Genomic DNA, 11,370 nt, shown 5'->3' with positions numbered 1-11,370 from the left:
CGCCAGCAAGCCAACAGTGGGTCACCGGCTAAAAACTGTGGGCTTACTGCTGCCCCCAACCGCTGACGACCTGCTGACTGGCGGCGTGTAGCCCCTAAACAGACAGCGGACCGACAGATGGTTGTTAGTGGCCAAGTACTGCACAGAAAGAGCCGTCGTGCAGGTTTGAACAAGATACAGGTTATATTAACCAAGGTGTTTGAAACAAATACACATTTGTTCCGGAAAAGTGCCTGGTCCCCAGTGTTTTCACTTCGGAAAGTTTAAAGATGTCGTTAGGCCCGAGGCTCTGGACGGGTCCGTGCGTGTCCTAAACAGAATTGCTTTCTGCTTGGGATCTGATGCCCCAAAAACCACCTTTGCCCCAAAAGTATAATAAGTTGAGAAATGTGAATTATTCTTTTCATTCTGAGATGTTGTCCTGTCTAGGTGGCTATCAGTAAAAACAAACAGAGAGGTAGGGGTTTGTATGTCAAGAAGTGGGACAGGGGTTTGATCTCAAATGCCCATAATGATGTCCCTTAAGAAGTGTTGACATCCATCCTTTATTAAACTTGTCTAATGTTTTTGGCTCTGTAGACTAGAGGCTATACATTAGCCGAAGCTCGTGAATTTTCATCCGTTAATATAAATCCTACTTGATCGTTGTTGGTAGCAGCTGCATATAAGAAGAGTCCTGGTCATTCACTAAACTGGTTACAGGTTCACATTACTCAGACAGCACATGCTTCACAGATTGCATCCACAGTTTTCCTTAGGCATAAAGTCAGGTCCCCACAATGCAAAAAGCAATCTATCATCTTGACTATTCAAACAAAAGGAGGATTCAGTCTGCCCAAGAGACAGATTGAGCTTCTGGATGCAAGAACATCTGTTCTTCACTGTGGGTCTATTTTATTTCAACCCTATTACAAGCATGTCTTATTTTTTTAGGGTAATATGATGGTTTTACTGCTGCCTCACAGATTCACCGTACTGAGTTTAAATTTAGGAATGCAGCTTTGGGCTCAAGGTAAGCATCAGACTAGAACAAAATAACAATTTCTTGTATAGCCAAAAATCATACAAGGAATACCTCAATGGGCTTTAAAAGTGCCTATTTTTTGACAGAATCCTTGACTCCCTTAGAAGAGGAGAAAAAATTCCAATAAAAGGGAGAAATCTTGTGAAAGGCAATTCAGAGAGAGACACCCTTCCAGATAGGTTAGGCATGCAATGGGTGTCAAATAATGGGTAAACAAAAAAAAAAAAAATGACCAGCACATATGGGGCAAGAAACAGGAAGGCCACAACAGGCAGAAACAGTTAGGTTCCTGTTTTGTTAAGGATCCTGCAATTAGGACAGTGTGGGCAAGCTGTATGCTTCATGTTTACTAAAAGGGTCCACAGTTATGGTAAAGTGAATCAATAGCCACTCGGTTTCTATCCTTCCAGCCATCGGTTTTCCTAACTTCCTTATCCACGACAGGGTTGCAGGGCAACTGGAGTATTTTCCAGCAGTCATTGGGTGCAAGACATCAATAACAAATGGACAGAGTGCCAATTCATCACTGGGTGAACACAACTACAAACACACACTAAGGCCAATTTAGCAACATCAATTTACCTCACCGGCATGTCTTTACACTGTGAGATGAAACAGGAGCACCCAGAGGAAACCCACTTAGACATGGGGAGAACATGCAAACTCCACACACAGAGCTCTCTGGCAGGTCCTATCCTGAATGTGTAATTAAATGTACCCATGAGGCATTATGGACTGGATGTGCAACCACTAGAGGTCACTGTGCCTCATTGGCTTGCAAAGTGAAACACAGAATACTCAGATTTACTGAAGAGGTTTGGGGAGTTAGGAAAGAGACCAGGAGAGATCATCAAACTACTAGTGCAAGCAGAGGACTCCCTCGGGTGACATTTGATATCTAGTGTCCTTTTAGTTATACCTGAGAAGGTCAAAAATACCAGATAATGGGGACAGTGGCTTAGCAGTCCTGGAACCACTGAAGCTACAAGCAACAAGGCACCATGGATTCCTGACACTAGAAGTGTATCTCTGGTTTGTTCCAGAAGTAACCTTAGAAAAGGACTAAAATGCCACCCCTTTGTCACTGGCCAAATGGGTTTGGAGTCAGGAAGTGGCCTGGGCCAAAGGCTCTTCCTGGCAGGTAGGTAGTGTGACTGGTCTGAGAGTCATAGAATATGGGATAATCTGGTGTGTTTATAGGTGACTGTGGAAGAGGACAAGCCATTCCACTGGTTTGGCAGGGACTGGAAACTTATTTATTCAGATCCAGAGAGGCAGCAGGGGTTTGCTACTGTTTATTGTTTTATTACTGTATGTTTCTTCAACTGTTTACTCCGCCATTGTGCCGTACTGTGTTAACACACCATTATTTATGAAAAAGAGTGACTTAATGTTTTCACTTATTATTCCGGGTTAGGGTGGCAACTCATTAAATTAAAATACTTTGTTTCCTGCAGAACGAGTTGATGTTTTGTAACCTCAAGAGGTTGGCAATAACCTGATTGAAGGAAAGTAAAAAAATGGAGCATACTGGACATCCTTAAATGGCTGGGGTTATGTGTTTCTCTTTATCCATTCACACACTGGGAGAAATTAACAGTCAAGCTAAAAGCATGCCTTTGTACTCTAGAAGGAAATTTACACAAAGACAGGAAGAACAAGACTGCAATAACAAAACATTTAATGAAAATGGAAAATGACTGATTTAACTGCGAATGTAATTTTATGCTGATTGGGGAAGGCCAAATAAAAGCAATACACTGATCTCATGTTATGAATAAAGTTGTAGGGGTAAATTAATGAGCACACTTTACACTAAAAAAAACAGTTCCCTTCAGGGAGGACAAGCAACACCACACAAAATTAAAATGTCATTTTTATTATTTATTGTGACAAATAAAAATGAAACATGACACATCTTGACTAAAACGTTTCAGCAGAAAAATTTGTTTCCAGGTGGGTTTTATTCAACCCAAGCTTTCTGAATAAGTGTTTGTCTTGGGGAGGAGTTTTTGCTAATACTTCATTTTAAGGTTGCTGTGTGAGCGCTATCATTTAAGAGAACTAGGGGTGTCTGTCTAAGCCAGCATCATATAGAACTCTGAATCCAGAATAGGGCTTTAGCTCCACAAATGAACCAAGTTCATTGTTAGGAAATGAAACGTGAAAAGAATGTTTTGCTTAAAGCTCTGTTGCTAAGTCACAATGGCAACAAAATCAATAAAAACACTCATGATTCTTTAGCCCTTATCTTGTCCAAGTGCTGTGAAGACATACTGAGAAGTTTGGAATAGAGGGCTGCAGTTCAGAGTTCCCAGGATTAAACAGATGAGTGATTGTGCTGCTCAAACATGTCTGGAATCCATCAGTTGTGGGGTTCTCCAGTCCCAGGGTGTGGCAACACTTGGTATAACTTTTAGATAATGTTGTTTGGGCACAATAAACCAATTAGTTTAACTAGGAGTAAAAACGTTCTTAACGTTTCCCTTTGCAGAGCTCAAGAAATACTTTTGTCACAGACCTATACCTGTAAAGCATAATACTCAAAGTAAAAAGCAAGACTGTACATTAAAAAGTGAATAATGTAATATAATAAGTCGAAATAAAATATGTATTAAATATGAAAGAATAATACTTCATAAGCCTATTATGTATGTAGTTCAAACTTGACTTGTTAGGATATTTGGCATGTAAGTGTGTGCATGAGTGTGCTCGGTGATGGACTGACATCTTTCCCAGGGTTGTCTTCCTAGTCCTACAACTCTGTACTTAATAAGTACGGTAGAAAATGAACGAATCGTGTTTCGTGATATAGTTCATCATTTATTATTACTGCTGGACAGAAATTCTTTATTCTGTATATCTTTATTCTTGGACAAAAACAAATCATACATAACCATATCCATAGACAAAGCATCTGAATCAAAGAAAATCTTAACATTTACATAGAATTGTAAAATACACTTTGTTAGCATGCATCAAGACATACAGTATATAAAATCAAATGAATTGTTTCAGATTATAAGGTGCTGTTTATAGATTTTGGTTGAAGATTCTGTTGTCCAGTGAGTATAATGTCATGTATAGAATGAAAGTCTTAATTGCAAATCAAAATAAAAATCTTGAAGACAAAAAAGTAATTTACATTACAGTGTTTACAGGAGGATACTTCTTTTAAAGGCAGGGTGATAAAAACATGAAAGCTAAGCAAGCTTAGGACTGTGATTCTTAATGATCATGGTAACATCTGCATAATGCAGACATTCTCCATCACAAAGTGTGATAAGGCATCAAAGGGTCTTTCTTTCTGATTCCAGGAAGCTTTTTTGACTGAGGCAAGCAAAATGTATTGCTTGAGGATTGTTTAGAAACAGTTGCAAGACATTGTCTCAAAAAGGAGTTCATGAACTCCTATGTCACATGCCTTGTTGATTAAAATCTAGGAGAGACAGGGTAGATGTGTTACATGTTAGGCTAAAGATCTGCTAGAGTTGCCCAGATAAGACTCTTACATTTGTTTAAGTGCCTTGTTATTGACTTATGGTATTTGTAGAATGTGTACACTAAACCATTAGATGTTTGATACATTTTTTGACTGCATATGGCAGCAAAACTTAAATCTGAGCCTGTGCTTACTTACTTATGGTTATATTATACATTGAAATATTTATTAGCACTAATAGGCATTTTTCTTGTTTTTTTTTTTTTAATGTGGAGATCTTTTGAATCTGAATTTCTTCAGTCCAAGTATGATTATGGTAAATTTGCCATTATCAAAATATTTCATTAAGGTTCTTAATAAACCAGAAACGTCTACCCATTCATGCATTAATTTTCCACTCACAGGTCATGGGGCTGGAGCATATCCCAGCAGCCCTGGGTGGAAGGCAGGAACCAACTCTGGATGAGGTACCAGTCAACAGTATCACGGGACAGGCTTACTCCATGGGCCAGTTTAGTGTTAACTGAACACACATTTGAGATGATTAACTTATGAACCTAACACATTTTTGCACTTGTCTGAGAAATGAGAGGAAACCATACCACCCTAAAGAATTGCCAGACAGGGGATACAGTGTGCAAAGTTCATGCAGAAAGGGGATTGGGTTCCATCTTGAATTTAATGCTGAACGATTTTGGGGATTGTTAGTACAGATCAACAGGTTACTAATGCTGTTGTCAAGTGAGACGCTATGAAAGTAAATGAATGGAATAGTTTACTCTTTTAAACGATTAGCAAAAACGCCCCCAAGTGAGATAGATTTTAAATCCAAAAACAACCATGAATTTGATGGCGAGAGTTTGAGAGATGAATGGATATGCTTTTGGGGCTCTGGTGTAAACGCGTCATTCCAATAAAAGATTAGCGTAAATAACTGACGACATCATCTGACAGTAAGCAATCTATGGTTAGCGGCCGATTTGAACCGCGCATGCGGAGTATTTTCATTCGTGGGCGCACACCGCATTATATTTTACGAAGCTGCCCCATATTGCGCTTGTGTGTTATTTTACAGTTAACGATGTTTGTTTTCTGTTTCAGAAGAATGTTGCCATAGTTTAAGGCAGTATCTTCGCAATCTGTATAATAAAAAGTATGGTTGCTATGCTAATTATTTGTTGTGTTAACCTAAACCTGCTGATGAAGGAACTGTTGAAGAATTCGATACACAGGGGCGACTCACTAATTGTAAACACTGGCAGCTTCACACGCTCATGTGTGGTGCTGATCGCGCAATAGTGTAAAACGTCATTCTGCAGGACAATACAAATCAAACAAGGGGTTGCAGATTTGGTAACCGCGGATCACCTCTAGAACCATAGATTGGCGGGCGTGTTGTCTTCGAGAAGACAGAAGGCATCGATTTACAAGGAAATAGTAGAGAAATCAATACAGAGCTTATTATAAACGGGATCCGGCTCCGGAGATTAAAGTTTGAGTTTGTTTTTAGAAATCATACTATGCACCTTGTGGTCGTCTGGTAAAATTTGTGTCCGTGCACTATGTTTCTATAATGACATTTATGAAGAAATGTACATACCTTTATGTGTGTTTAGGTTTTACGCTCGAGCGTTTAGTTTATATGGTCTTCCTTTATAAAATTAATGCACTGTTATATTTTACAATGGGAGGGGAAAAGAGTTGACCTCCCCGTCGGGGAATCGAACCCCGGTCTCCCGCGTGACAGGCGGGGATACTTACCACTATACTAACGAGGAATTGGTATATGCCAGTTTGTGCGATTTCGTCATGTGACAGTTGTAGTTACTTCTGGGAAAATTGTTTAAAATCTCTAAACCACTTACCGATGCAATATATCTTCCGCCACTTCCGCTTTTGGGGGCGCTGTTCTATGGCTTTCCACCCTACCTTCAGCTCTGTATTGATATGAGGCCGTGGCGTTTGTCACTCGCTCGAAACAAGTCGTTAATTAATTCGAGAATCATTTTTTAATCAGGATGGAGATAGTATTTATAATTGTTACAAACAGCCCTCTTAAAAATATATACAGCCTGTAGTGTTTAAAAACATGTAAAACAATTGGTGAGTAAATAAAATAAAAGGTAGTGCTATAATTCAATAATTCACGAGCAACGATTATTATGCGCTTAATCAGAACAGTAGCTTACTGTATTTTAAAGAACACATTGATGATACAGGCAATGATCTCGGTGGTATCATACATTGAAATAATTGCAGTATTTTTATTATTTTTTTATTTGATAATTTTTGTATAAGACTGTATTAACATTATCTGTCTTTAATCAAAATTATTAAATTAATGGCAGTATACACGCCAAATTGTTTCTTCCTTGTCTAGGAATCGAACCGTGTTCCAAGCGACCGAAATACTGCATTCTGATTGGCTGGTCGTCTATGCCAGCTATTCTTGGCTGGCGGCTAAATATTTTGGCTATAACTCTCTAAACTGTTTTCCATTCATTTTCAATGGCAGTGCCTAAACACTACGGATGCGATATATTTTTCGCCACACCTTTTTTGAGGGGACGCTCTTTCATTATAACCGCTCTAGTGGCCGCTCCCGCAGCGGTAAACAGACGGATTTGGAAAGCGGCAAATGTTGAAGGGATCTATCTTGTGTAGGCGTGTATGTTTGTATTATTGTTTAATTGGTCATCGGTAATAAATAATATACTAAACGGAGTTTCATATAAAGTTCGGTTTTTAACTAAGCTCTCACGGAAAAATAATGAATAAATGAACAGATATGAATTAATTTCTCACCTATTATTAATATCAAGGAATATTCATTTTTAGACACGCTGTCAGGGATGCTGTATTAAAGTAAGATCAATTGAATATAAGCGATATTAAAACAACATAGTTTTGATTTCTAAGATGTCATGTACATAATCTATCTGTGATCATTCGCTTTTAATATAGAGCAAAAAATATTATGAAAGATTAAAATGCATATACAAAGTGAAAATAGTTGCTCATAGAGGCAGTGCCAAGGATCAACCTGTATGGAGTTGAAACGGGGTGACACCTTAAAATTTTAGTCTAATAAACAGTATAGTAAGAACGAATACTCCGTTTAAAAAGTTGCTATTATAAATTAATACCACCCACCCGTCTATACAAGATCTGTACTAGTCGCGCTGTCCTAGGAGCGCTACTAAAATACTCAGACACCACCCTCCCAGCCCGTACCTCCCAAAAATGCTGTTATAGTCCGTGCATTATGTAAATGTTTTTTCGTCCCTTGACGCAATTATACTGTACATATATTACTATACATATATTCTGTCTGTTATGCTGCCTTTTATGTCTATCTAATAGGTGTCGAAACAATTAGATGGACATCGTGGGTTCATTTTTCTTTTGAAATTAATTTAATAACAATTTAGAAAGTGGAAAGATGAAGCAGTTTATTTACCAATATTGGTGTAGTGATGTTTTAAATGAATTGTTTTACTTTCTGTGTTTTCAAAAATTTCATATTGCTCCCATTGCCATATAACACCTTGGGTAAATGAAAATAAGAGATAAAAGTACTGTCACACCTTTTAACTTTATTAAACATTTTAAACTATTTTGTAGTACAGTAAAATGGCAGAATATAGCAAATGTTTCACAGGTTTAGAATATTGTAGTGGCCCCAAATATTTAATGTGTTTTATACATACCTATATTAACATATGTTGTTAAGACTTCTTAATGCAATTCAAAGTCTCAGGTGGCTAGGCTGCCTTGGCTACAATGGGAACAAGTAGTTTAGTGGTAATTCATTTACTGTAATACTTTTATTTTGATTAATTGAACATGGGTGGCTTGGAGGCACAGTGGATAGTGCAGCATCTTTAAGGTAAAGCAATGTTTGGTTTCTTATGAGAAGGTCATTATATTAGGTTTGTGTAATATGTTGATTCAGTTCTATACTTATTTGCTACATATTTGGATTCTATGAGGAATTTGCATAAATTTGTTATTTTTGTGACACCATCTCCATTTTGTGCCCCGAGTAAGATGGCAGCATACTTCTGTCATTGTACAAATTTGTCTAGAATTCTTAAAAGGCCAAATATTTATGTGTAACTTTAAACAGGGAAAGGTTTTCCAGGTAGGCAGGGTTTATTAGTGAGATTTGTGACCTTTGAATGTTTGAGTGACAATTAAAACTTTGACCATCAATGTTTTGACTTTCTCCTTCAGACCCATGCCTGTTTAAATAAAAAGTTGTTGTCCTGTTCATTTCCTGGGTCATTTAGTTAAAACCTCAATTTGAAAAAAAAAAGTGAAACTGGGTACAACCTAAGTGCTTGCCTTCAATGCAGTATTAAATAGACACAACAAACCACACTACCTTGACAATATCCAGTGCTTTCAACACTTCGAGTCAGGTTTCACCGAGCCCAGCAGCCTTACCAGTGTCCAGTGCTGCCTCCTGGCAGGTGTGCATATCCACCAGATTGAGTTTTTCTTATATTGCTGGACAAGAGGTCAGCACCTCTCCATTCCTGCTTAACGCAATCTAGGCAAGGTCACACTTTCCTTCTTGTTGGTCTGGTTGGTACTCTTATGCTCATATGCTTAAATATTTTCAGTACAGCATTAGGAACTGAATTCATTCAAGACGGCAAACATAAGAAATATGAGAAATAAGAGGAAGCTGTCCAGCCTACCATGTTTGCCTGGTTAGCTACTACTTAAGTTGTTCCAAAATCTCATTCAGATGCTTTTTAAGAGTTTTCGAGGTTTCCATAATAATAAAATAATTTTGTAGTTTGAGATTTATGATGTGAAAAAGTCTTTCCTGGCTTATGTCCTAAATGTACTTCACCTTAACTTCTGCTGAGTTACTCAAATACGTGATTGACAGTATTTTTAGTTTTGAGATGATCTCGTCAGCATTGTCAGGGCTGGCTATCAAAAATTCATGGAATATTGTATCTTTGAGGGGGTGTAATATTACATCAGTCGAATGAAGTGGTATAATTGTAGTATGTCATATACAAGACTTGGTTTTTCTCACTTTAGACATATAAAAAGTTGTACATCTGTTGTGTTTGTGCATACAGTTTTCTGTGCTACTTGTGTTCTGATATACTCTTGATCAAGTTTGAAAGGCTCAATTTGCATTAAAAACAATCTAAATTAATGTGCAATATTATTATTATTCCAACAAAAATAAAAAAATAGTATTTTATTGAATATTTTCCCCATGCTCATGTTGTTATTGTTATTTTCTGTGATTTGTTTCATGTCCTTTCAGAGTGCACATGCAATCTTTAATGTGCTTGACATTATGTGATTCTTCAATGTATTCTGAGTATATTTCCTCTTCTCTGTATCTAAATCTTTTTAGACAAATGAAAAATGTATGCAGTTTTACAATATTAAAACAGTTTTCATTACCTTTAATCCTTTTGGTGCATCAAAGATTAGTACATTTATCAATAATTATTCTTGTGTGCGTCTCACATGGGTAATGTATGTGCTACTGTTCATGTTTAATTTCAGAACAAAAAACAATTAAATTGAATTACAGATGAATTAAATTTTAATTAAATTCAGACAAAAATTGGTTAACGTAGTCCTTTTATGTGTTTCAACTTCAAAAAATAGTTATTTCATTTTTGCTTGTGAACTGATCTGTATTAGTTAACTTCTAAAATGTAAATGCAGCGATTCAAAAATCAGTTATCAGTGGAATAATACTGGAATTATGTAATTACTTTTAACAATATATTTATTATTGCAGTATTTTTTAATCTTTCCCATGTAAATTGATGCTCAATTTATAATATTACTATTGCTATCTAAAATATAGCTTAGTGGCGAATGAAATGTGGTTTTGAAACAGCTATAATGGCAGGTGTTTATCCAATAAACATCCATCCATTTTATTCTTCCTCTTTGTTTTATTATACTTAATAGACTAATGCTTTATATTTTCTCATTTATATAGAAATCAACTTAACACAAAATCATTGTTTTAAGGTAATTAAAATGATTAATCTATCATATTAAATTGGCTGTTATTAGATATATGACATTGTAGATGTAAGGTATTGTTTGCCTGCTTGAATATTAAATTATCATCATGCATTAGTCATAAAAATAGGATTTCCAGAAGTCTAAATTACAAATTTATCTTGGAATATATAATTTAGAGAGAAGAAAACATATAATTTTAGTTGGGTTTTTTTTTATTAAATCATGATCTGGCATTTGTTTGTGTTCTACAAGATGAATTCTTGATGATAGTGAAGGCTGTGGTGCCCTCTTATGGCTACATCTACATTGTAAAGTGTTAGGGGGTTTAAATGCTGCTAGACACTAAATACTGCAAATTAGTCCTTCTATTAATTTCCTTACATAGTGGTGCCTTTCTGGATGTTCCTTTATGAATGGTTTTGTTGTTTTTTGCTTTTCTAAGTTATTGGTGGATCTTGTTTTATTAGGCAGAGGAAATGTTAAAGTCAGTTGTACTAGCATTTTTATTAACAAGTCATAATATGGTGCTTTTAATTCAGATGTACAAATCTCTGCCCATGTGATGTTTGTCTGTGCTTTTTGTTCTGCTTTACACAATTCTTTTGTTGTTCATAATGAGTATATTTTGGTTATGACAGATTGATAATGGATACATTTTATTTTTACACCAATGTCCAGTATAAAACTTAGTTAAAACAAGAATGGTGTAAGCATATCTGAGAAGGAGATGGGTTCAAGGGGATTGGTGACAAATGATAGGTTGAATGACCTCTTTTCCCAAAATTGTTCTTATGATTATTTCAATATTACACTGTGAAATGTGTAAATGGATGCAACATATTGTACTTTATAGCAGGATACAGAGGATTCCAATTGCATTAAT

General features: G+C 36.4%; 1 non-coding gene across 1 annotated transcript; it reads right to left on the bottom strand.

Moving 5' to 3' along the window:
* Positions 1 to 6,172: 6,172 nt before the first annotated feature.
* Positions 6,173 to 6,244, bottom strand: trnad-guc. The gene has a single exon. It is a non-coding gene; the product is annotated as a tRNA-Asp (tRNA).
* Positions 6,245 to 11,370: the final 5,126 nt, after the last annotated feature.

The sequence above is a fragment of the Polypterus senegalus genome, chromosome 12 (genome assembly GCF_016835505.1).
Source record: "Polypterus senegalus isolate Bchr_013 chromosome 12, ASM1683550v1, whole genome shotgun sequence".
Taxonomy (NCBI): Eukaryota; Metazoa; Chordata; class Cladistia; order Polypteriformes; family Polypteridae; genus Polypterus; species Polypterus senegalus.
Note: the sequence above shows the minus strand (reverse complement) of the source record. Positions and strands in the feature narration are given on the sequence as shown.